The sequence below is a fragment of the Xyrauchen texanus genome, chromosome 37 (assembly GCF_025860055.1).
Source record: "Xyrauchen texanus isolate HMW12.3.18 chromosome 37, RBS_HiC_50CHRs, whole genome shotgun sequence".
Classification (NCBI taxonomy): domain Eukaryota; kingdom Metazoa; phylum Chordata; class Actinopteri; order Cypriniformes; family Catostomidae; genus Xyrauchen; species Xyrauchen texanus.
The window spans coordinates 21,896,552-21,920,073 of record NC_068312.1 but is presented as its reverse complement, the minus strand read 5'-3'; the positions used below and the strand labels follow the sequence as shown (position 1 = coordinate 21,920,073).

The window sequence follows — 23,522 nt, the reverse complement described above, 5'->3', positions numbered from 1 at the left end:
CATCAGCATCATGCTGACAGATGAGGATAATTACAATTACACAGGTATGATTTTTAAACTACAAATTTGAGACTAAACTAAAACTACTTATCAGCTAACATAGCACACTGATACACACATACAGCTACATATAGTGATGGGCATTCCAGCTCTTTTCAATGAGTCGGCTCATTCAGCACAGCTCGCAAAAAAAAAAAGAGCCGGCTCTTTTGGCTCCCAAACGGCTCTTTAAAAAAAGATATGTTTTGTATTCTTTCAAGTCAAACAGTTTGCGATAGTTTGACTATGATTGGTGTTAAAACAATTCTAATTAGATTATTGGGGTGCACAGTTTGCATATGCCAGTGTAGGTTGTGCATAGAACTGGCTTAGTACACAGATTTTGTTATGGCAAATTCTACACTGTGCTCTAACATTGTCTACATTATTAAAATGCATCCCAATGCTACTGTGCTTCCGACACATTTTCCACTTTCCAGCTGTTGTTTTCACAGCTGTCCTTCCTCTCTCTTCTCGGCTGCTAAGTGTGTGACTGTCTCTGCAAGTGAGTTGGCTCCACCCTCCCTCACGCATCTTTGGTTCATTGGTTGACACTGGGTGTCTGATTGACAGTAACAACAGGTGAGGCCATTAGTCTGATTCGGCTCTTCCCAACGTTCACCTACAAGAGCCGGCTCTTAGAGCCGACTCGTTCACGAACGACCCATCAATAGCTACATACTACTAAACTAACAGCACTGCACTGTTATGTTGCACTATTGTATGTTTTGTATTTCATATGTTGTACTATGATCAAGAAACCAGAGTATTTGCTTAAATTTATCCTGTATACCTGACTACCTAAGAAGATTGATTAAATTATTTGCAATTCATCAGCGTTAGCAGGCAAGATCAAATTAGCTAAAATTACACGGATAAATCCTTATGGCACTATATTTCACATGCGTTGCAGTTATGTAAGCTTACCTGTCCAATAAGAAGAATGTCAAATCAGGGCCGGTTTTTATCCCCAAAACCGAACGAAGTTCCCTCCAGGAATCAAAAGCCCTGCCAATGTTCACTCTAGTTTTTGAATGACCACGATCATGTTCCTGCTTAGCCAGACGGGATTCAGTAGAAGGCACTCAGGATCGCGCATAAACGTCACATGCATTGGATTTTCTTGGCAAATGTGACCCGCTCCCTTCACATGACAGTCAGTCAACAGGCTTTAATAGGCAACCTAGGAAGTCCGATAAGGGCTCATTTTTTATGTTGTGTTACAAGTCGTTCACACATTGGCAAAACATTTTTTTTACATACTACACCTTTAAACCATCTAACAGAAAATCTAGACCAACGTGATGAAACAAGTGTATAGCCTAGTAGGGCCTATATACTGTACAAGCCGAAAACATCTTCATGTTAAGTCGACATATACTTTATTATTGTTCCTGTTTAAATGTTTTGTTCTATTTACTTTCTCCATTCCCTGAGGATGCCGTCAATCCTTTTTCTGCATTTTTATGTTTTCCTTACATTTCTTATTACACTAATATTGGTCTTATGCTGAAAGAATTGCTGCTATATTGCTCATGCTAAGTTACTGTATATGGCCTCACTGTATATTATTATGGGAGTTTCATTTGGAAAATTATTTAACAAAATAAAAAGGCTTGGAATTACATACAAAAATTGCAACAACAAAATAATTTGCAACTGAAAGTTGACGTGAACTACTGGAAATAATGTTTCCTCAAAAGCATACTCATCACTGCCACATGACAACAATGATTTTAAAACAGCTACAATAATGACAAAAAGATCTCTGAATTGAAATGGTTATTGCCGTTTGAGTGCAGTCCCACAATTTTACTTAAATTATTGAACTTGGAAAAATGAACTTGGTTTACTCAGTAATAATCATTAAATCATAATAATTATATACCTTGCTTAAAAACACATACTACTGTGTGTATAATCTCAGCTAATATACATTCATGAATATGAATGAGGTGCTGATGAAAGAAGCAGCTCTTAAGACAACATTAGAAAATGCATTATTTCAAAACTGTTTTAAAATCACTTTACATCTTAGTCAAATGTACTGACCTGGTGCTGTAGCATGTCTACAGGGTTTATCAGTGAGATCTGGTCAATGAAAAACACTGTTTGTACATAAAAAATGTAATACAAAAAGACATTGACAAATACAGCACAATGAGAAAGTTTGAGAAGTTATCATCATCAACAGCTTATAATGCATCATCAAGTCCTCTAGATGTCACTAGATTATTTTTTCAAAGTATGTTGACTAGTGATAATATACAGTAGGGTCCACCCATTATCTCTCTCTCGCTCTCTCTCTCTCACACACACACACACACACACACACACACACACACACACACACACACACACACACACACACACACACACACAATAATTATAGTACAGAGGAATAACTTAATACATGGAACATATAAGAAGAAAGTGACCAACAATTTGCCTACCTGTTTATGACAAAATTCTACTGAACAGAATAGAGATAAATGTTTCCTTGTACATATTCAGATATCAGCATCACTCATTGTGGTATATTTGGAATTTAGTTAATGGTACTTATACATTATCATTTGGTGCTGTCTAGTGGTTATCTAGAGAGCTGCAACACCGGACAGATGTTACATCCATTGGGATATAAGTGAGTATGTATTTCGGTAATAACTCACTAAAAGTACAGCCATCGTTGAATGTACCTCTCCGTCTGTTTATTTCACATCAATATATTATAATTACACTCATATCCGCTTTTTAGCTGTAATCTCAGCGACAATGTTGGATTAGAGACATGATAAAACATTATCACTCAGAGAGATACATGTGACTCTGCCCTTAGAAACACTTGGGAATACGTTTCTGTGTAACCTGAGAAACAGATCTCTTGTCTATCCTCCTGACTCATCATGAGTGGTCTGGAATTCTACAGTTCTTTTCTGCTATCACAGGATCATCCATAAACAGCAGGTTAGACTTTAATGTCTTGGCAACACAAGGCATATATCAACCTAATAATAATTATTATTATTATAATAAAAGACCAACCCTGTTAAAAAAGCCCAGCTTAAAGGGATAGTTCACCCAAAGATGTCAATTCTCTCATCTTTTACTCACCCTCATGACATCCAAGATGTGTATGACTTTCTCTTCTTCTGAACACAAATTAAGATCTTTAGAATAATATTTCAGATCTGTAGGTCCATACAATGCAAGTTAATGGGTGCCAAAATCAGTTAATTTTGATGCTCCAAAAAACATATTAAGGCTTCATAAAAGTAACCCATACAAATTGTAATCCATATCTCCAGAATTGTTATGAGAAGCGATATGATAGGTATGGTTGAGAAACAGATCAATATTTTAGTCCTTTTTTAATACAAATTCTCCTTCCTGCCCAGTAGTGGGGAGATATGAGCAAAGAATGTGAATCACCAAAAATAAAAGAAGAAGAAGAAGAATGTGAACGTGAAAGCGGAAATTTATTCTTCTAAAAATATTTGTTTTTGTTCTGTAGAATAAAGAAAGTCATACACATCTGGGATGGCATAATGGTAAGTGAATGATGAGAGAAGTTTCATTTTGGGGTAAATTATCCTTTTAATCAGCATGCAATTCCCATGCCAGTCTAAGCTTTTAGTGCTGGTTAGTGCTGGTTTGTTGCTGGTCTAGTTGGTGGACCAGCACAGCCATGCTTTTTTACCAGCAAAACCTAGTTGGTGAAGTTGGATGACCAACATGTTCTTTCAGGTGATGCTGGTTAAGTAGCCTGGTGGGGACACCAGCATCCAATGCATCCAAAACATCAGAAAATATTATTTTTTTAAAAACACACAAGATAATATTACACTTCCAATTGAATTAAGAAAGATATTAAACTTGCTCTCTAGGTCAGTAAGGAAACTTTATTTTCATTTTTGTTCTTGACTACTTGTGAATTTGAATCTGTGAATACACCTTATTAACAATACTGAGACCATAACATAATTTCTGTATTAGAAGAGACTGTGGCTGTTTGTCACTCGACATGGGCAAGCAGGGCCGTAGCTGGTGGGGTGAAAGGTGATAATGATTCTTGGGACCGAAAGGTACAGGGGGCCCCACAAAAAAATTCTAAACTGTATTTTTTTTATAGGAAATGGGCCCACAGCAATATACAGTCAGGGGGCCCAGATTACCTTACTACTTAGTTTTATTTTTCGTAAACTAAAACGTAAACAAACTAAATGTAAAAAAAACATTTTCATAAACTGAAATAAACATGCAAATCAACATAATTAGAAAAACTGAAACAGAGCTAAAATACTTTTTAATGTCTCTGAAAAAAAACTAAAATAAATATAATCTTAAAAATTATTTAGTTTTCGTTTTTGTTGCGATAGGTTTTTAAATTTTAAGACCACATTAGATGCCACTAGGCGGTGATAGCACTAACAAAATTGCCCTCATTACATAAGCAAAGACAGAACAGTAGGGGAGCACTAGTACATCATGAAGAAAAGCAAAGCAGGTAGAAAACTATGGTGACCAGCAGTCGGTCCCGGTTTTATGAGGTGTCCCGTTATTTCTCTAAAAATATGTAATAATGTCCCAGTTTCAGCTGTTAGGCTCACTGATTTAAAATATCGAAATATCCTATAATATTAATATCGCCTATAATATTAAAATTAAATATACTCAACGACCTTCTTGGTATCGTGTCTGGTTTGATTGCAGGGACGGCAAGATATTTTATTGCATTGCACGATGATTTGAAGATACTTTTATTCTAGTTTTGGAGCAATCTGCTCAGAATATATATGGTTACCATGACTCATGCGCTTGGCGCTCTCTGCTGCTCTCTGTCATCATCCAAAGCAAAATAAAATGCTTATTCAACAAGCTGAAAGAAACCAATCATTTCTTTGCACAACTTGTGAAAATGGAATTTAAATGTTCTGCTGTCACTGTAAATGTTCACTTTCCCATGCCCACAGTGTAAAATAAGATATTGCAGGTCATATTCATACAGCTGTGTTTTTAAAAAATAGTAAAAGCACTTAAAATGTGATAATGTAGAATTGTTTTTTAACTTTTAAGTTCAAAAGTTGCACATTTTGTGTAGAAATGTGTAGCTGACAAGAAATTTCAAGCACTGACAAGTCATTTCATTATTACATGTAATATGACATCATATGGATAGAATAGGCTATATGGAATTTGTACATTTTACAAATATCTAAAATGTGGTTAAAATCATATATAACAATATATAATAAAATAAAATAACATTTCACATACTAAAATATGTTATACTGTAAATAGCTACATATTTTATTTCAATGTGTATGTAACAGGGCTCAATGGAAAGGATGCGGGAACCAGACGGAGCATCAAAATAATGTTTAATGAAAACAAAAAGACACAAACGTAAACGCATACAGGGCAGCTGCCTGTAGCTCTCTTTCTCACACTCCCTCTCCTCGGCTGATTAGCCCGATTGGCCCGATTAGCCCGCCCTCCTCCTTTTCACACTCCTCCCTCCTTTGCCTCAGCCAAGGGAACCCCCGGCATGAATTCCCCGCCTTCCGCGACCTGGGAGACAAGGGAGGGGAAAGCAAAACAAAAAGAGGAGAGGGAAAGGCCAGCATGGAGCGATAGTAGGAGAGAGAGAGAGAGAGAGAGAGAGAGAGGAAAAACGTACTCGCCGACTTCCAGACACGCCATCGCCTGGTCCTCGACCACTCCCCCACCCTCTGGCGGACAACAGTCGCTACTCCCAAGGCAGACTGGAGCAAGTCCTCCAACCCCTGTGGATGGAACACTCCTCCACATTCGCTGTCCTTTTCTGCATATCTCGACACCTTTTTGTGGTCAGTTCTGCATAACGTGGCGGTTCATTGTTACTTATTGCGGCCCATTAGGCACGTTTTGTTGCTGAACCACTGGCCCGCTTGGTTCTCCCGATTGACATTTCGCCCCTGATTGGCCCAAAAGTGCGTCGCCCACCGGGAAAATGCCCGGTATGCCAGATTACCAGTCCAGCCCTGCACACAGTCTTTTCACACATTCTGTCTTACACCATGATTTGTTTTACATTTAATTTGGAATTTGTATAGAGTTTTGTGTGATGTTCAATTTTCAGTTGCGACAACACTTAATTTCTCATGTCAGATGCACTAAAGAGGACTATGGCTGGGCGGACAGCGGGGCCAGGTTGTGATTCTACACACCCGGTCCCTTATAAGGTTAATCAAGCCTCCGAGAGGGATAAAGGCCAACTGCGGAGGATGGTGCAGGAGAGAGAGATTTTTTACGGACATGTCCGTCATGTGTTTGTTGTTGTCTTTTGTTTAAGTTTATAATTGAAATATAATTTATATTGCCAAGCCGGTTCTCGCCACCTCCTTTCCATTGAACTGCGTTACAAGGACTTTGTGGTTAAAGTTCAATAAAAAGGAAGCATTCTTAAATCGGAATTATGTGTTTTCTTCTACTGTAATATCAGTAATTAAATTCAGTTGGTCTTATTAAAATGAAGATTTTTAATATTAAGTTTTAGTTACAAACTGTACATTTGGGTATAAAACCCACGTTGCACAAATGCCTGTTTTCTCCATTCTATATGTATCACTTATATCATATAAAAACTGAATGGAATAAAGAAAATTGATGAAAAACTAAACTATGAAATATTTAAAAACTAAACTAAAACTAACAAACTAAATGAAAACTAAACTAAATTGGAGTGAAACATTTAAAATGAAATAAAATAAAAAAATGTGAAACTATTATAACCTTGGACACGGGGAAGTTGTCACAAAGTCAGTGTGTGCATATCTCAGTAACGATAAGATTTGGAGTCAAAAGTCCAACTGCACAAATATGTGTTTCCTCTAGCAAAGGTTTTGTATTTTGGTTTCAAACAACTAGTTCAAAACCCTCTTGATTTTTTCCCTCCAAAGTAAATTTTCACTATTATAAAATTTTTGGGTAACACTTTAGAATACTGTATCTTATTTAATGCATAATTCACTGTAATGACTCATTTTGGGAGTGTAGTAATTCCACGAAATGCGTATTGCATTTCCATAGTAATAATAACATTAGAAGTAAGGAAGAAGAAAGGGCCACAACCTGAATATTGTAATGGCTAATTGTTATGATATTATTGTAATTGTAATTACTCGACTGTTCATTAGTAGTTACTCAGTAGTTATTTCTCCTGAGGCTGAATTAGTAGATAATTAAAAGTAGTTCATCAGGAGGCATGACTGAATTCAATAGTTATTGATTAGCTAATTGTTACTTAACACAACATGCTATTACATACTGATTAGTTAACACATCTTCCTTAGTAGTTAATAGTAGTGACTTAAGTGTTAATGAAGAATTACCTATTAGTTCTGCAGTAATTCCTTATTAGTTATGCATTAAGATACAGTATTCTAAAGTGTTACCAATTTTGGTTATAGATGATGTCTAAATAGGCCTAAACAAACATATACAAAACACACTGGCATACATTAAGGTTCAACTATGAAGGTTTACATGTGTTCCTAGGACAAAAGTATTATTCAAGAATGTCAGGTTGGGGCATGTTGTCACATTTTATCGAGGCAGGTTGTCACGTGTTTTAAATATCATATATTTTTATACAGTTTATTAATTACTGTATTTGTTGTTCAAAATATTATTATTTGTATATTTTTTTAAATTACCTTTTCCATTTTTGTTGTTTAATGTATCATGTTGTGCTTCATACAGTTCTACTTAAAAAAATTTGCAGAAAAGACTTTAATAGGCTGTTTAATGCAGGCGTACATTTTTTATTTTTTTTGGTGGTTGTGATGTTGAGGGTGCGTTGCCCCATCACCCTCCAATGATCACATGAATCCTATGCCACTGGTTTAGTGGCAAGTTCCAATGTGACAACTTGCCCAATATAGTGTGACAATATGTCTCGCTATTGTGGTATGTTGTCTAAAAAGATCAATCTATGTTCAATGAACTGCATCTTTTTCCTGAGCCAGAACAGTGAAAATGTTCATGGACTTTTTGTAGCCAAACTTCAAGATATTTGGCTTTGCAGAAATAGGCTTTAAAAATGAACCTACTATGCAAAATATCAATGTTTCTTTTAAGGCAAGTCAGTCCACTCAGCTGCCATCTTTGCAACACTCTTGGGCAGGCTGGGCAGCTATTATTCTATGTAAACAAGTGGCTTACAAGGTCAGCTCCTTTCTACTTGAATGGAGAAAGACCAAAATATCCACAACGGTTAGACAAGATTATGATTAAAGAACATATTTTACATCAGCAGTAATATTTGATAACCCTGGAATCCTAAATGGTGTTCTTTAGCTCAGATCACACTATAAACTATGCTATTTTCCTGGCTTGTCTAGCTAATGTGCATGTGTGTTCCTGTGTTAATTGACAGGCAATGTTTATTACTAAAAGGTGATCTGCTCTTTTACCTGTAAGGACGGACTAACTTTTCTACATCCGTTAGTCATTGGATGTTCCAGTTTCTCTCATTCATTTTAATAGAAGTGGTCAGTCTCTGCTAAATAGTCTCTGGAAATACTCACTGTATTAAAAAGTGTGACAACTAGCCCCGGTTTCAACAACACAGAGCAAAAGAATGATTATCACCATCTCATTAAATAGGTTAAGGCCAGGGCTGTCCATAAAATTCACAGAGACCGGGACACATTTTTCAAAGGTGGACCCCCTCTCCCTTCGGCCAAATGAGTAGGCTAAACCATTGAAGACATTAACAGGCCTCCTTTGTCACAAGGCCTGCCGGCCTGGGACAACATTACCGGTTTTCCCCTTCTAACAGCATCTCTCACCACATCACAGGACAGTACACCTACAGTACTGAAAACATTGGAGCACTGTCAAATTGAATGAAACCAAGTTCATTTTAACACATTCTGATTGTACATTCTTTTATAGGCAAACTAAATATAGCTATCCCTCATTATTCTTGCTTCACAGAGGATAGATTTGGAGCACAAAAGCTCTGGAGCTTCACACAGCACAAACCATTAACACACACAAATTTCAGACACTATCTGAAATTGCTAACTGTTACAGCATGTACTGTATTCGATGAAGGACACACTTCTTGGTTGGTAAAACAGTATGTTCTTTAGTTATGCATGTGAGTAGTATGAATAGATTCCAGACATTCTTCTTCCGGGGACGTGGGTATTTACACGTGACCAGAATATGTGACGCAAGAACAACAACCGCAAAATGAATCTACTGCGGTTTGTTAAACAAGTATCATTTAAAGGGATAGTTCACCCAAAAAAATTATTTCTCTCATCATTTACTCACCCTCATGAAATCCCAGATATGTATAACTTCCTTACTTCTGCAGAACACAAATTAAGATATTTAGAAGAATATTTCAGCTCTGTACAATGCAAGTGAATAGTACCAAAATGTTGACACTCGAAAAAGCACATAAAGTCAGCATAAAAGTAATCCTTACGACTCCAGTGTTTAATCCATGACTTCTTAAGCGATATGATAGGTGTTGCAGATAAATATATCAATATGTAAGTACTTTTAGCTAGCAATTCATTTGTTGTTGTTATTGCTGCTTTTATATTTTTAAACAAAGATAAGTCGAAATAATTTTTTGTGGTTATCAACATCATGCTATATATTCTGTCGATATTGAATACGGAATATTCCTTTTATTGTTAATAATATGACTATAATAATCTTGACTGTGAGTTGATTTAAAGCGTTACATAGACAACAAATCTGAGATCTCCTCTCAAAAGTGTAGCTTATATTAAACATTAGATTTGTAGCAAGAGTCAATTTTTTTTTTTCAGTTTCTAGATAATTTAATTGATAACAATCTCAGAAGGAGGCCTATGTGCGAGCCCTGTCGCTCTTTTAGATTTGAAGGAATTGCTTTAGATATTTTTTAAATCCTTTAACTCTATACAAAGTATAGTCTTTAAAGGAATAGTTCACCTAAAATGAAAATTCTCTCATTATTCACTTACCCTGAAGCTATCCCATGTATGACTATCTTTCTTCAGCAGAACACAAATAAAGATTTTTAGAAGAAGATTGAGCTCTGTCAGGTCCTTATAATGCAAGTAAACGGGTGCCAGCACTTTGATGGTCCAAAAGTCACATTTAGGCAGCTGATACCCAGCCCTAATCTGGAAGTGCACAGTTTTTTAAGGGAGGGCAGAGGGCAACCAATAATCCGCTCAGCAGTCTGAACTGTCTTTGTAGTCTTCTGATGTCCAATTTTGTAGCTGAACCAAACCAGACAGTAATTGAAGTGCAGAGGACAGACAGTATCAGCAGCACTGTGGCAGGTTGAATTTCCTCAACTGGTGAAGGAAGTACAACCTCTGCTGGGCCTTTTTCACAATGGAGTCAATGTGGGTCTCCCACTTCAGGTCCTGTGAGATGGTAGAGCCCAGGAACCTGAATGAGTCCACTGCTGCCACTGTGCTGTTCAGAATGGTGAGCGGGTCAATGTTGCGGTTTTTAGACAAGTGGGTGAAAGACAGCCTGGGCCCTGTGCTTTCCTTTTCTTTTGTTTCTGGAAGACCCGGCACACATCCGCTTCACAGATCTTAAGTGCAGGTTGAGTAGCAGGAGGGGGGAGGAGGGGGGTTGCTGGAGGTGTTGATGTTTGTGTGAAGTGAAGGTCAGAGTTGGTGTGAGGTGTGAGACTAGGCTTTTCAAATCTACAGTAAAACTCATTCAGGTAATCAGCCAGTTGTTGATTCCCTACAGTGTTGGGGGATGGTGTCTTGTATTTAATAATGTATTTCAGGCCTCTCCACTCTGATGCAGGTTCTTTAGCTGAAAACTTGTTTATCAACTTCTCAGAGTAGCTTCTTTTAGCCACTCGTATTGTGTTTCTAGCCACTCTAAATGTATTTCTGGCCTGATTGTACAAGATTTTAGCCCCACTTCTGTAAGCATCCTCTTTGGCCTGACGAAGCTGCCTGAGTTTTGCTGTAAACCATGGTTTGTCATTGTTGAATGTTAAATAAGTCCTAGTAGGGATGCACATATCCTCACAGAATATGATGTCACAGTATATGTGAGCTTGTCCAGATTGGTGTCTGCAGCTTCAAAAACACTCCAATCAGTGCAGTCAAAGCAGGCTTATAGTTCCAGCTCTGCTTCATTGGCCCATATTTTTACAGTCTTTACTACAGGTTTAGCTAATTTAGGTTTCTGCCTGTAGTTTGGAAGAAGATGAACCTGACAGTGATCAGAGAGTCCCAAATCTGCTCTAGAGACAGAGCGGTATGCATCCTTTAATGTTGTGTAGCAGTAATCCAGTATATTTCTGTCTCTGGTGGGGCATGTAATATGCTGTCTGTATTTTTGCAGTTCACGGGTGAGGTTGGCTCTCTTAATATCGGCGAGAATAATAATAAGTGAGTCCAGTTATTATTGTTCCATGTCTGTGATCTGATCAGCCAGCTGCTGCAGTGCTGTGCTCACACACGCTTGTGGAAGAATATAAATACTCACCAGAATAAATGAGGAAAACTCCCATGGCGAGTTGAAAGGCTTACAGTTGATAAAGGGCGCTTCCAAATTAGGACAGCACATATTCTTTAACGTTGTTACATCTGTACACCAACTTTCATTGATGTAAAAGTATGTTCCACCGCCTCTCGTGTTCCCCATTAACTCCGGAATGCGGTTCCTCGCTTGTGTCTCATAGGGTGCTTGAACAACAGAGCTGCACCTCCGACTAAAATGTCCAGACAAACATTTTCAAAAACTGGGAAAAAAAGTGTCTGGTATGTTCAGACACAGATTCAGCAGTTGTGTACCTGGTAAATTTGATTGGAAAACAAATTACAAAACACAGGACAAACAAACAAAACAACTAAAGAATTGGAGAGCCCCACACGAGGTTGCCATCTGTGGCACTATTTTGAGATACGTTTTTTTTTTTTTTTCATTCTGCTGAAGAACGACCATCATACACATCAGGGTAAGTGAATAATGAGAGAATTGTAATTTTTGGGTAAACTATTCCTTTACATATTAAAAGTGAATAATTTTGGGTTCCTGGGAAAAAAACAGCCACAATTCACACAAATGTTCTAATTGCTCTGACTATCAAAAAATACCTCTCCTGATCTAAACTCTTTACATAATGGAATTTAACTGTTCTCAACACATCTCAACCTCATGCCGTCGCTCCTGCCAATGATGTCATTGTAGTTGAACGGCGGAAAGGCGGAGCTGTGACCGGTTGGAACGGACAGCTCCTCTCTTTGAGCCAATAGCGCTCGCAGACGCCACAAGCAGCCCGTGTCTGTGGGAGGATCTAACGGCAGCTCTCCTGTCCTGCACGACCAGTCAAACACTTCAGCAAGCACTGCGCCAAGCAAAAGCGAAACCTTCAGCGCAGTCCCATTTAAACTTCAGTTTGATTAAAAGGTAAGACTTTATTTCGAAGGCACAGGCATTTTTTATTAGTTTTGATGAGACCGTGTAAAGCAGGAATCCGTTTACGGCGTAGCACTTCGGCTGGCAGAAAAGTAGGTGTTGGCTACAGAAAAACGTCTTTTATGAGGATCAACAAATTGACATGTTTCAAACTATTTAAAACGTACGCTAACATGATTAGATTGAAGTTCACAAGGAAACGAACGCGACGCGTAAAGTTTCGGTGTTTTGCCGTAATCACCACCACCTGTTTTCACGAGCAGCTCGAGAAATGTTTGTTGTTGACCAAAGCGCTTGGGTGAGGGAGACATCCCTGAACTTCTCACAGCGGTGTTTTGAGGTCCACAGTGGTTGTAAATGAATTACGTCGTTAGACGCTTATGGGCGTTCATTTATGAAACTTAAGGTGATAGACCCCATAAAAGCAGTCAACCTTCTGCGAGTGCCTTTAGTCTTCATGAGGGTTCGTGTAACACAATATTTTTACGGCTTCCCACCAAACTTTTCCCCCAATATATTTCATGCAGTATAATTTTTTTTTAACATGCTACTTAAAATTACATTTTGAACTGGTTCATTTGAGAATACGTTAGACATGACCGATTCAGGTGTTTGCGTTTAAAGCAGTTCCTGTAGGAAAACCCGATCGCAGTGTTTAGGAAGGTAAAGGCCAAATTAGGTAGGAATTTCCGAGTTATTTTCTCGGGAATAGACCTCTACCACTTTAGGAAATGAGACAAGCAAATCTCACTGGCCGTGTCTCAGAACCTAGAGGTGCAGGTCGATCTCTGGTTCATTATTCAGCTCACTGTCCAAGCATTAGAGAATCAAAGTGAGGCACACTATTTAAATTCTACCGAACTTTTAAATGCTTGTTATACGGTAAATAACATTTGTGATGGAAAGTAATCATCTGTTCGTTTTTCAGAGTGTTAAAAGACATATGTTGTGTGTAGAGTGATTTGATGATCTACATCAATGGCATGAGAATTTAATTAATCGGTGAATGGAGATAGGGGCGTCTACTCATCTGGGGAAAAACAGTGTGTTTTTACATTTATCTTACACAAACAGAATGATTATTATGCTGTGGTATCATCCTGCATGAGCTTGTGCCCTCTGGGCAGTTTTCTCTTGTTGTGGTATCAGACATTTTTTATTTGATTTTCAAGGACATGCACATTATTTAAGTAATACTACAGAAGATTATATATACATATATTTAGATGAATATTCCGAATTTTGAATTGCTCCATTTGTATTGCACTGTTTGATGTCTGTCCAATTAAATTTGCTGTGGAGAAACTGAGAGACTATGAGAACTTGGCATGTACGAACTAGCAGCTGCTAACTTTACCTTTTCTCTCGCTGTCTGGTTGCTCCGTGATCAGGATTACAGTGTGTAATGTCACTCTGACTTTGAGTGGTTGTGCATGAGAAGCTGTTTTCAGGTCAGTGTGAGCCCTTTGGGCTAAGTCTATTTACTCTCTTATGGTGACCTGATCTAGTGAGAAAAGGAAAAAAAAGAGTAGAGTGGAGGAGGAAGAGAGGACAGTGCTCAATTAGGACACCCTCTTTATCTCCTCTCCCTCCTCTCTCTAAGAACAAGAACAAACATTCATGTAGGCCAGACCCTTCTGCCTTCTATCCTTCTGGTTCAGAGAAATCTGTCAATTATGTTCTTTTGGGTGAGGCCTGGCACAACTTGTCACATAACCTTGATTTGAATTTTTTGGAACTTTTAAGTGTTAAGCTTTACTATGTGATTCTTTCTGTCTGTTTCTGTATTTCTCTTCCAGAGAGCTGAAAACAGAAATGTGCAATCATCATTTGTAATGTTAACATCAACATCTAGGCCTAATATAAATCATGGTTTGTACTGAAATGAAGCAAAGGAATTTTAAATAACGTTGTGCTATATTTGTTTGAGTGTGTGTGTGTTCTGTGTGAGTGTGTTTTCCTCCTCGATCTGCGTGTTGCGCTGGAAGTGTTTCCTCTTTCAATGTGATAAGGAAGTCAAACATCAGTGAGGCCTCAGGAGGCCCTTAAAATAGAGTTTAATCTTCTGTGCTCTTCTCTGTTCTGCTGTGTGGAGAATCCAATCTAGGGATCCGCTGCTTGTCCAAAGAACGGTGAGGCAGTTATGCAGTTGTGTGTGAGGGAAGAGTGCGCTGTGTTTGCTGAGGTAGTTATGCGGTTGTGTGTGAGGGAAGAGTGCGCTGTGTTTGCTGAGGTAGTTATGCGGTTGTGTGTGAGGGAAGAGTGTGCTGTGTTTGCTTTTGATTGACTATCTCACACAGGGTCAATCATTCCTGTAATACAAGTGTTACTGTAGCAATCTGACAATCTGCAGAAAGTTTCACTGCGATTTGTGTTTCAGCAAGTGGATTGAAAATTTCCTTGACTGACTTTCCCAACATTCACTAGGGGTGGAAAAATGCATCTGCATCACGGTGCATCCGTCAAAGAAATTTCATTGTAGCAATTGTGAAACCTTCTCATCACAAACACTGAGAAGAGCATGTGAGATTAAAGGAAAAGAAAGAGGACTTTGAAATAAAGACAATTTATGCAGCCAAGCAGGTCTTCAGCTGCACAATTGTATTGGGTCTTTGTTGCAGTATTGTGCGCTTCATAATGCACCACACATTCTCAATTGGAGATGGTCAGGTCAATCTATCACCTGCGCACTCTGCTTATTCGGCCAGTATGTGGTTCGTAGTTGTCCTGCTGAAAATTCCAGGATGTCACTGGGAAAGATGGTGCTGGACGGCAGTATATGCTGCTCCAAAATTTGGACATATCTGTCTGCATTAATGGTGCCCTCACAGATGAATTACCCATGCCATTGTCACTGACACACCCCTGACCCGTACAGACACTGGCTTTTGGACCTTATGCTGATAACAGCTTGGATGGCCCTTCTCTTTGTCCTGGAGAACAATATATTCTTAAGAGAACGTCATATTGCTTTGATCAGACTCTTAATAATTTAGGAATACATTGTAGCCTACTTTATATCATTATAACTCTCCTAAATTTCATCTCCATTTACTCCCTTCTTTGGGACTTTGTTCCCTTCTCACTCAAAGCGCTCACGCTTGTTAAAGAGTGGCGTGCTGTCAAATCAACCAAGTTACGTTCCGTTTCCGTTCATACTACGAGGACCGTCTTGTTTAAACGTGGCTTGTTTAAAGGAGGACACTCCGTATACTGCAGCCTTCAAAAGACAGGACCTCTGGAGGACCAAATGAGACACAGCCATTCATTAAATTTTATAGCACATTTAAAACAACAACTGTTTACCAAAGTGCTTTACAATGTACCAAATTAAAAGAAAAAATGCATTATAAGATTAATAAAACACTAGGAAAAAAAATCACATAGAAAAGACACAAAAGTAGCACAGTTACTCTAAGCAACTATTTTTAGGTTTATCTGTTACAAACATAGATATAACTCAACCTATACTTTTTCAACAGCCCAAAAGTGTGTGCGGTAAACATAATTGTAAAACATTTGGCACAATAGACACATTAAAATAGTTGTTGTACAATGGTTGTTTAGGCTAAATGTTGATTTATTGGGGCTGTTTTAGGGTAATTAATGACTATTGTGTCTGGGTTTTTTGGGTGATGATACATTTTTGTGGCTGTTTGTTGGATAATTGTTAATGATTTTGGTTGGTCTAGTATAGGCATTGATTGTTGTAGTTGATGTACAGAAGGTTTCAAATGTATGTAATTTGACACCAGGTGGCATTCATTAAAATTGAAGCGAGGAAAATTCTGAGCCATGTGGCACTAAATGGCATTGGAAAAATTAGGATTGTTTCCAAAAAAGTTTCCCAAATGCTGCTACTGATTTGATTACTCCCCTTAAAGCTTGACACAGCAAGGAATATGATGAGGCTGCTTTAGCTTTGATGCACAAAACTGCTTTGAGAAAGCAATAACACTATATCCTCAAGTGGCCAGAGTATGCGTCATATTACAGATCTGGTTGGCATACTTACGATAGTTGTAAACATCTGCAGTCGGTGATTGGTCAGTGGCAAACTTCTGAAGAGAGCATTATTGGTCAGGTGAGGTTAAAATTTACTACGAAAGAGGTTGTGATTTGGTCTATCATCTGTAGGCACAGCCAATAATTAAAATAAACAGCAATTTGCAACTTTAACTGGCTGATAATTTCTGCAACTCTTAACTGGCTGATCATTTCTGCTTAAACAATCTACCAATTTCCGATAATTGCTTTTATTGGTCGATACGATGTAAGAGAGATCAGTGCATCTCTAGATTTTACTCTTTTTCTATTTCAATTTTTACTCAAATGTGTAGTTTGGGGTGGAGAATGCATAAAAAAAATTACACTCTTGACCTGATTTAATTTAGAGAATAATTAAGAGAATAATTTATCACCAAATTGAACACAAACACTCAAAACAAGTAGTTTATTTTATATTGTGCTTCTCACAATATACATCATTTCAAAGCAGCTATACATAAAATCATGCTGTGATGTCTGAAATGTCTGACATTTGATAGAGTCCCCATTGAGCAGTTTCATTGTAAAACATTGAAAATCATCCCTCAAAATGTTTAATCTTAAAAAAAAATTTTTAAAAAGTGACTGTGGCAAGGAACAAAATACTCCATCAGACAAAAACATTGGGAGACACCAGGCTCCTTTGGCTAAAACAGCTTCTAACCTGAGTCAGTACCAGCACTGGCCTCATGATCTAGGAAAGATGCACACACACACATCACACACACACACACACACACACACACACACACACACTCATTCTCAAAGGTCTTAGTTGAGCTGAAACATTCTTAACCTGCCCTGCATGTGTGCAGATCAGGAACCCGAGCACATTCCACACAGTCCAGTCACTTCTGTGCTGACTTCTAGTTTCCATCTACTTTTAGGTTTGTGTCAAGGTTGGATTAGACAATAGGTTGATCCTATATCAACATTAATAACCAATTAGTCAAAGTTTACAGTGAGATTACCATCTTTAATTACAGTTTTTGGCAGTAAAGCAACAGATAAGTTTTAGTGTAAGTCTTAGTGAGCCATTTTATCCCCTATAATAAATATTGTTTATTTGCACAATATTCGCTGGACATTTGCAGCCATGATATCTAGTTTTGCTATATCTATCCTTTATGGTGGTGTAGAAGTTGCCTCTGTTGTATGCATTTGTGCTTGTGTTATTGCTAATTAAGTATTTATTTATTAATTTAATGTTACAGCATTTTAGACGCTTTGTGTTGATGGTTGTTTTGAGGGGCAGAACTGATATCAAGATTCCCACATTTATTTTTCAGTTAAAAAATGTATAAACTGAAATTTGTTTTCTGAGAAGATAATTATGATCACTCTTGTCTTTTGAATGAATGCCTGGGTCAAGCATTTCTAGATTATCTCCCATGGAGCTTGTTGCTCCATTTCTGCGACGCGTCAATAACCAAACTTGGCAATATTGTTCTTTTAAAACTATGAGGTTGTTTTGCCAGATCGCCACAGTGGAACATTTTGGCTGTGTTTGCTGATCTGGACTGCACCTACTAGAGGAACACAGGAAGGGAAACTCCTTATCTGAAAGTGGTTTGATGTTTCAATCAAAAAGCTAGGGAATGGAAGAGATAATAAATGTGGACACTAAGTTTGTGGAGGAGCTTTACACTTCGCCCTTAGGAGATTAGGATTGCTGAAACATCCACACACATCAGCAGAAACTTTTAAAGTCTTTGTCCTGATTTAATTGAGTTTTGTAAAGTAAAATCATCCTGGTTATGTGAAATCGTTATTACTAAAGTATAAATGTGTGTTCCACTGTAGTTTGGCAGGTGTGTGTGTGTGTGTGTGTGTGTGTGTGTGTGTGTGCGCGCATTCTTTTGAGGTGTCTCAGTCTTAAGGGCCCCACAGGCATCCTGATCTCTACAGGTCATTAATTGTGAGATTAGTTGTGAATTGATTGCAGAGTTATGCCTTATTAAATAAATACTTATAGGCCATTAACTATTTCTAATCCGCTCCAGTGGGTTTTAGTAGCCTATATTGATGCTCCAGTCATATTTCCAAGAGATGGTAATTCATCATCTTTACATGTTCATACTGGGTGAGGAAATGGGTAAAATTCCCTCAGATATTAGACCTCCATCTTTCTGAAGGACATGCAGTACTGTAACTTGGTCAGAATATGTATTGAAGACAAGTGAATTATCCTCCATAGGCCTTGTTTAAATATGGTATTAACGTTCATCTTTGGTGTACCAATCACTCTTGTGGGCGAATCTAAATTCAGGCGAAAACGGGGTCAGATGCACACGATATCGGCCATATCTTCGGTATGATATGGATGTTTAAAGGTGCATTCAGTAATTTGGAGCCAATTTTAAATGTTTGACACATTAACAAATTAATTGTGTTTTTGTCTGATCCAAATGGTGTACACTCGCATGAGATGAAGACTGTACTCATAATAGTTTTCTATAAAAAGTGTTTTATTCAACATGGTGCGGGTCACCCCATTAAATGTGTTTCGCCATGTTGAAATCACATGACCTGTGGTGTTTCACTAAACATCGAAGAAGAGAATCCTCACGCTCATTGGCTGCCGCCTGTGTAGATACACATGGTTATGCTTAGAATGTTGTTTGGTGACGCGAAAAGGATCCGAATGAGCTTTATTGCCAAGTATGCTTACAATGAATTTGTCACGGTGACCGAACACAATGGAACATTTATCGTGCTTTAACAGTGGAGACAACAGGAGATCCAGTAGCTGTACTGCTGTAGATGCAAAAAAAAGCAACATGCTTCAATCAAGAAGAATGGTGAAAGAAAGATTGGTGTTATGGATCAACTGGGGATCATATTAACTGGGGATGTGCGCATGCATGTAAATAATTTTTTCTTCGCCAGATTCGTTGAACGTGAATTGTCAGTGAGTAAAAAAGATAAATGTTGGTATCACTATTAACCCCCTTTGTTTCATCGCTTTCATCACTGTCTGTTCCAATAAATTTGGCACAATTTTAAGATTTGCGATTTTTTTTTTTAATGGTTTCACAGGGTAACGTCTCTGGTTACTTAACTGTAACTCCTGTTCCCTGATAAAAGCGGAACGAGATACTGCGCTGATTTTAGTGCTTTGGGAACAGCATTAGGTGTGACCAGCTATGAATATGTGTGCAACACGTCATTATATGTGTGCAACACGTCATTATATGTGTGCAACACGAATTTTTAGCCTCTGGTGGTGACATCAATTGGATGCACCTGTAGCAGGGCATCCAATTGATGCGTCATAGGTGCATCGTCAGGTATTTTGTCTGAAGAGCAGTCCTGGGGCATCCCAGTGTGGCAATGAAGCGCAGCATGTCGTTCTGCTTTTTTCAGGGAACAGGGGTTACAGTAAAGGAACCAGAGAAGTTCCCTGTCAAAAAGCTACACTTTAATGCTGCGCTGATTTTAACGCTTTGGGAATGAGAATACCCACACAGCCACACTGTGGATGTCCGGACCGCTTATGGTTGTGTAGTTGTGCTCACAATAGCGTGAGAGGTCTCAGACATGAGCTTGTGATGTTGACTCAAGGGCTTAAGAGCCTGGAGTGGCATGAACAGCCAAACTATAAAATCTTATGAAGGTGTGCTGAGAGGACCAGCCTGCCGCATCACAAACATGCTGCAGAGGGACACCTCTAACCAAGACTTTAGAAGAGGTGACCCCTCTGGTAGAGTGAGCCCTGATACCTACTGGCGAAGCTTGACCACGCACCTCGTAGGCCAGCGCAATAGCGTCCCTCACCCAATGCAACAGTCTTCTTGGTGGCAGCCGCCCCCCCTGTTGCTGCCCCCATGGCAAGCAAATAGTTGCCCTGACTTATGCCACTGGCTAGTGCGGTGGACTTAAGTCTGAAGGGCACAGGCTGGACAAAGTCTGTGAAGTCTTTGCTGCTCTGGCGTTGTAAACGGCGGGGAGCAGAAGGCTTTGAGAGTGACCTGATGTACAGTCGAGAAAGGAACCTTAGGCAGGTAGTCAGGAGGAGGGTGCAAAATTGCTTTAGCCATTCCTGGGGCAAAATCTATATTCTTTTTAGAGAAGTAATTGCCATAAGAAAAACCATCTTGAGTCAGAAGTTTATCAGACGCTGACTCTAGAGGTTCAAAGGGGGTCTCAACCAGACCCTCAAGGCCTTTTGCTAAGTCCCGTGAAGGGATCCTGGTCCTAGCAAGAGGTCTCAGTTGCATGGCTCCACGAACGAAGCGAGTGAGCAGAGGATGTCTCCCCAACGGCACCCCATCAATCAAGGCGTGGCAAGTCGATAGAGTAGCCACATAAACCCTGAGAGTGGCGGGGCATGTGCCTGCTGATAATGTTTCCTGCAGAAAGTCCAGAACTGAAGCAATCTAGCAGTTAACTGGATCTGCATTATGTGCAATGCACCATCTTTCAAAGACACCCCATTTATTGGTGTAACTTCTAGTAAAGGGAGCCCTTGCACTTAGAATGGTCTTGATAACTTCAGGTGAAAGCACAGTGTCCCTCAGTTGGTACACTTCAGGGGCCAAACATGAAGGTTCCACAGCTCAGGCCGGGGATTAAATATTGTCCCCTGCGCTTGAGACAGAAGGTCCCTCCTGTCCGGAATCGCCCAAGAGAGCAGTCAAAGAGAGACATTATCTCCGAGAACCATATCCTGTTCGGCCAGCGTGGCGCTATCAGTAAGAGTCAGGAACATTTTTGGCGAACTCTGGCCAAGACCCCTGGGAGCAGAGAAACCGGGGGGAAAGTATACAGGTGCATTCTGAGCCATGTATGTGCCATCACGTCCAGACCCAGGGGGGGCTGGGGGACTCAGATAAGTAGAGGGAACATTGCGCTGTCTGTTGTGAGGCGAAGAGGTCCACTTCTGCTCTTGTAAAATCTCAACCAGATTTGTTCCACTACCTCGGGGTGGAGTTTCCACACCCCCATCGGTATTTTCTTTCTGGACAGTAAATCTGGTCCCATTCAGGCGTCCAGGGATATAAACTGCTCTGATTAACAGGAGCTTGCCCTGGGCCCAGTGGAGAATCTGCCGTGCCAGTCTGTTCAGCTAGCGTGAACGTAGACCTCCTTGATGGTTTATATAAGAGACTACCGCTGTGTTGTCCATCCACACCAAGACATGGCAGCCTCTGAAGGAAGTATTTCAGGGCCAGAAATACAGCCATCAACTTGAGACAGTTAATGTGACGATCGAGCTGACCTAGTAGTCGTTGATACTGACGAACAGTGCAACCTTGGCCTAGCCTGACTTTGCTCAGGGTGTTCTGAATGGAATCGATTCGAGTGGGAGACAATTGTGCCCACATTGTGATCGAATTCCATGTGATCCCCAGATAGGTAGTTTTCTGAGTGGGAGAGAGGACTCTTTTCTTGGCGTTGAGCCTCAACCCCAGAGAAACCAGATTAGCTAAGACGATATCCCAGTGCTGTAATGCCAGTTCTTGTGACTGTGCTAGTATCAGCCAGTCATCTATGTAATTCAGAATGTGGATGCCCCGGAGTTACAAAGGAGCCAGTGCTGCATCCATGCATTACTTGAATGTGCTGGGTGATAAGGCTAGACCGAATTGAAGAACCCTATATTGGAAAGCTTCGCCCCCCCAAAAGCGAACCTCAGGAACAGCCTGTGTTCTGGCAGACTTTCTATATGAAAGTATGCAAAAGTTTCCACTCTGCCAGGTTCTCCTGAGATGGGTATCGATTCTGACACTTTCTGTTGAGGGGATGTCGAGTGTCCCATGTCCTGGACTATGGCAGGGAAGCAATGGAACACCCAACATTTAGCTTGAAACCGCTAACTCCCGAAACACCAGAGGCGGCAGGGAATGGAGCGGTTTCGTGGGGGTATCGGGAGGGTACAGGTGGATGTTTCACGTTACCCGTCTCAAGGGGAGGCTAACCCCACAAGGCTGGGCGCAAAACCATCCAGGTTTTTTCCTTTTTAGAAATAACTACCCTGAGGTCTTGCTTTGGGGGCTGCTGAGGGTGACGAACTGGCCAACAGTCTTTACGAGGGGGAGAACGATTTGCCAAGCTTTTGTTTTTGAGCCTCCCGTCTAGAAGGACCCGTGCGGGGTTGGGTGGCCGACGGCCCCTCCCCCTGAGTGCGGCGAGGAAGGAATTGCCCGAAGGCTTCCTCGTGGATTTTTGCCTCCTGGAACCTTGTGATAACTACATTCATAGCGTCACCAAAAAAAGCCAGAAGGCAAAACCGGGGCATCGAGAATGAAAACTTTGTCCTTATCTCTGATGGCTGACAGGTTGAGCCACTTCCCCCTAACACACAAAACAAAACTGGTGCGTGTCCATTTCAGCCATAGAGATTAAACACTGGAGCACATACAGCTTGCTTTGCTTCACACTCATTCTTGGAAAGGAGAAAAGGTACTCTGTGCACTGCCTAACAAATTCTATAAATAGACTCCTCTATTTATAGCCCTGCTACAGGTGCATCCAATTGATGTCACCAGCAGAGGCTATAAATTCTAGTCAATTTCATTGACGTGTTGCACACACATTCACAGCTGGTCACACCTAAAGCTGTTCCCAAATCGCTAAAATCAGCGCAGCATCAAAGTGTAGCTTTTTGACAGGGAACATCTGGTTTCCCATGTTAACATGGGACATTGGTTTGAATGGGAACTGGCAATTACACTTCATAGGCTGTCAATGCTCTCATCAATGTGTCATACACTCTTAAATTACTTCCATTTATTAGAAAAATAAAATGCCACTGTTAGACCAGCAGTGATTGGTACTATACGAATAGACCCGGGTTCCCCAGGAGAATAATATTATTTACTTTTAGAAGGTTCTGTGCATGACAATGTCATATTTATGATTACCCATGACACTGCCAAAAGATGATCTTTCATCAGTTAAATTTTACTTTTGTGTGGAGATGGAAGAGCATGTACAAAGGCCAAACTGACCAATGATCCGAATCAGAATGGGCTTTATTGCCA

General features: G+C 39.7%; 2 protein-coding genes across 2 annotated transcripts in view; one reads left to right on the top strand and one right to left on the bottom strand.

Annotated features, from left to right (window-relative positions):
* The window catches only part of LOC127631339 (chemokine-like protein TAFA-2), a 172,137-nt gene extending 171,108 nt beyond the window's left edge, over nucleotides 1-1,029 (bottom strand). The window contains exon 1 of the mRNA XM_052109445.1: nucleotides 967-1,029. The gene's annotated coding sequence lies outside the window, so the exon portion shown is untranslated. The remainder of the gene's footprint in view (nucleotides 1-966) is intronic.
* Nucleotides 1,030-12,340: 11,311 nt separating this feature from the next.
* LOC127631338 (rho-related GTP-binding protein RhoA-D) overlaps nucleotides 12,341-23,522 on the top strand; it is a 32,956-nt gene continuing 21,774 nt past the window's right edge. Inside the window, exon 1 of the mRNA XM_052109442.1 lies at nucleotides 12,341-12,480. The gene's annotated coding sequence lies outside the window, so the exon portion shown is untranslated. The remainder of the gene's footprint in view (nucleotides 12,481-23,522) is intronic.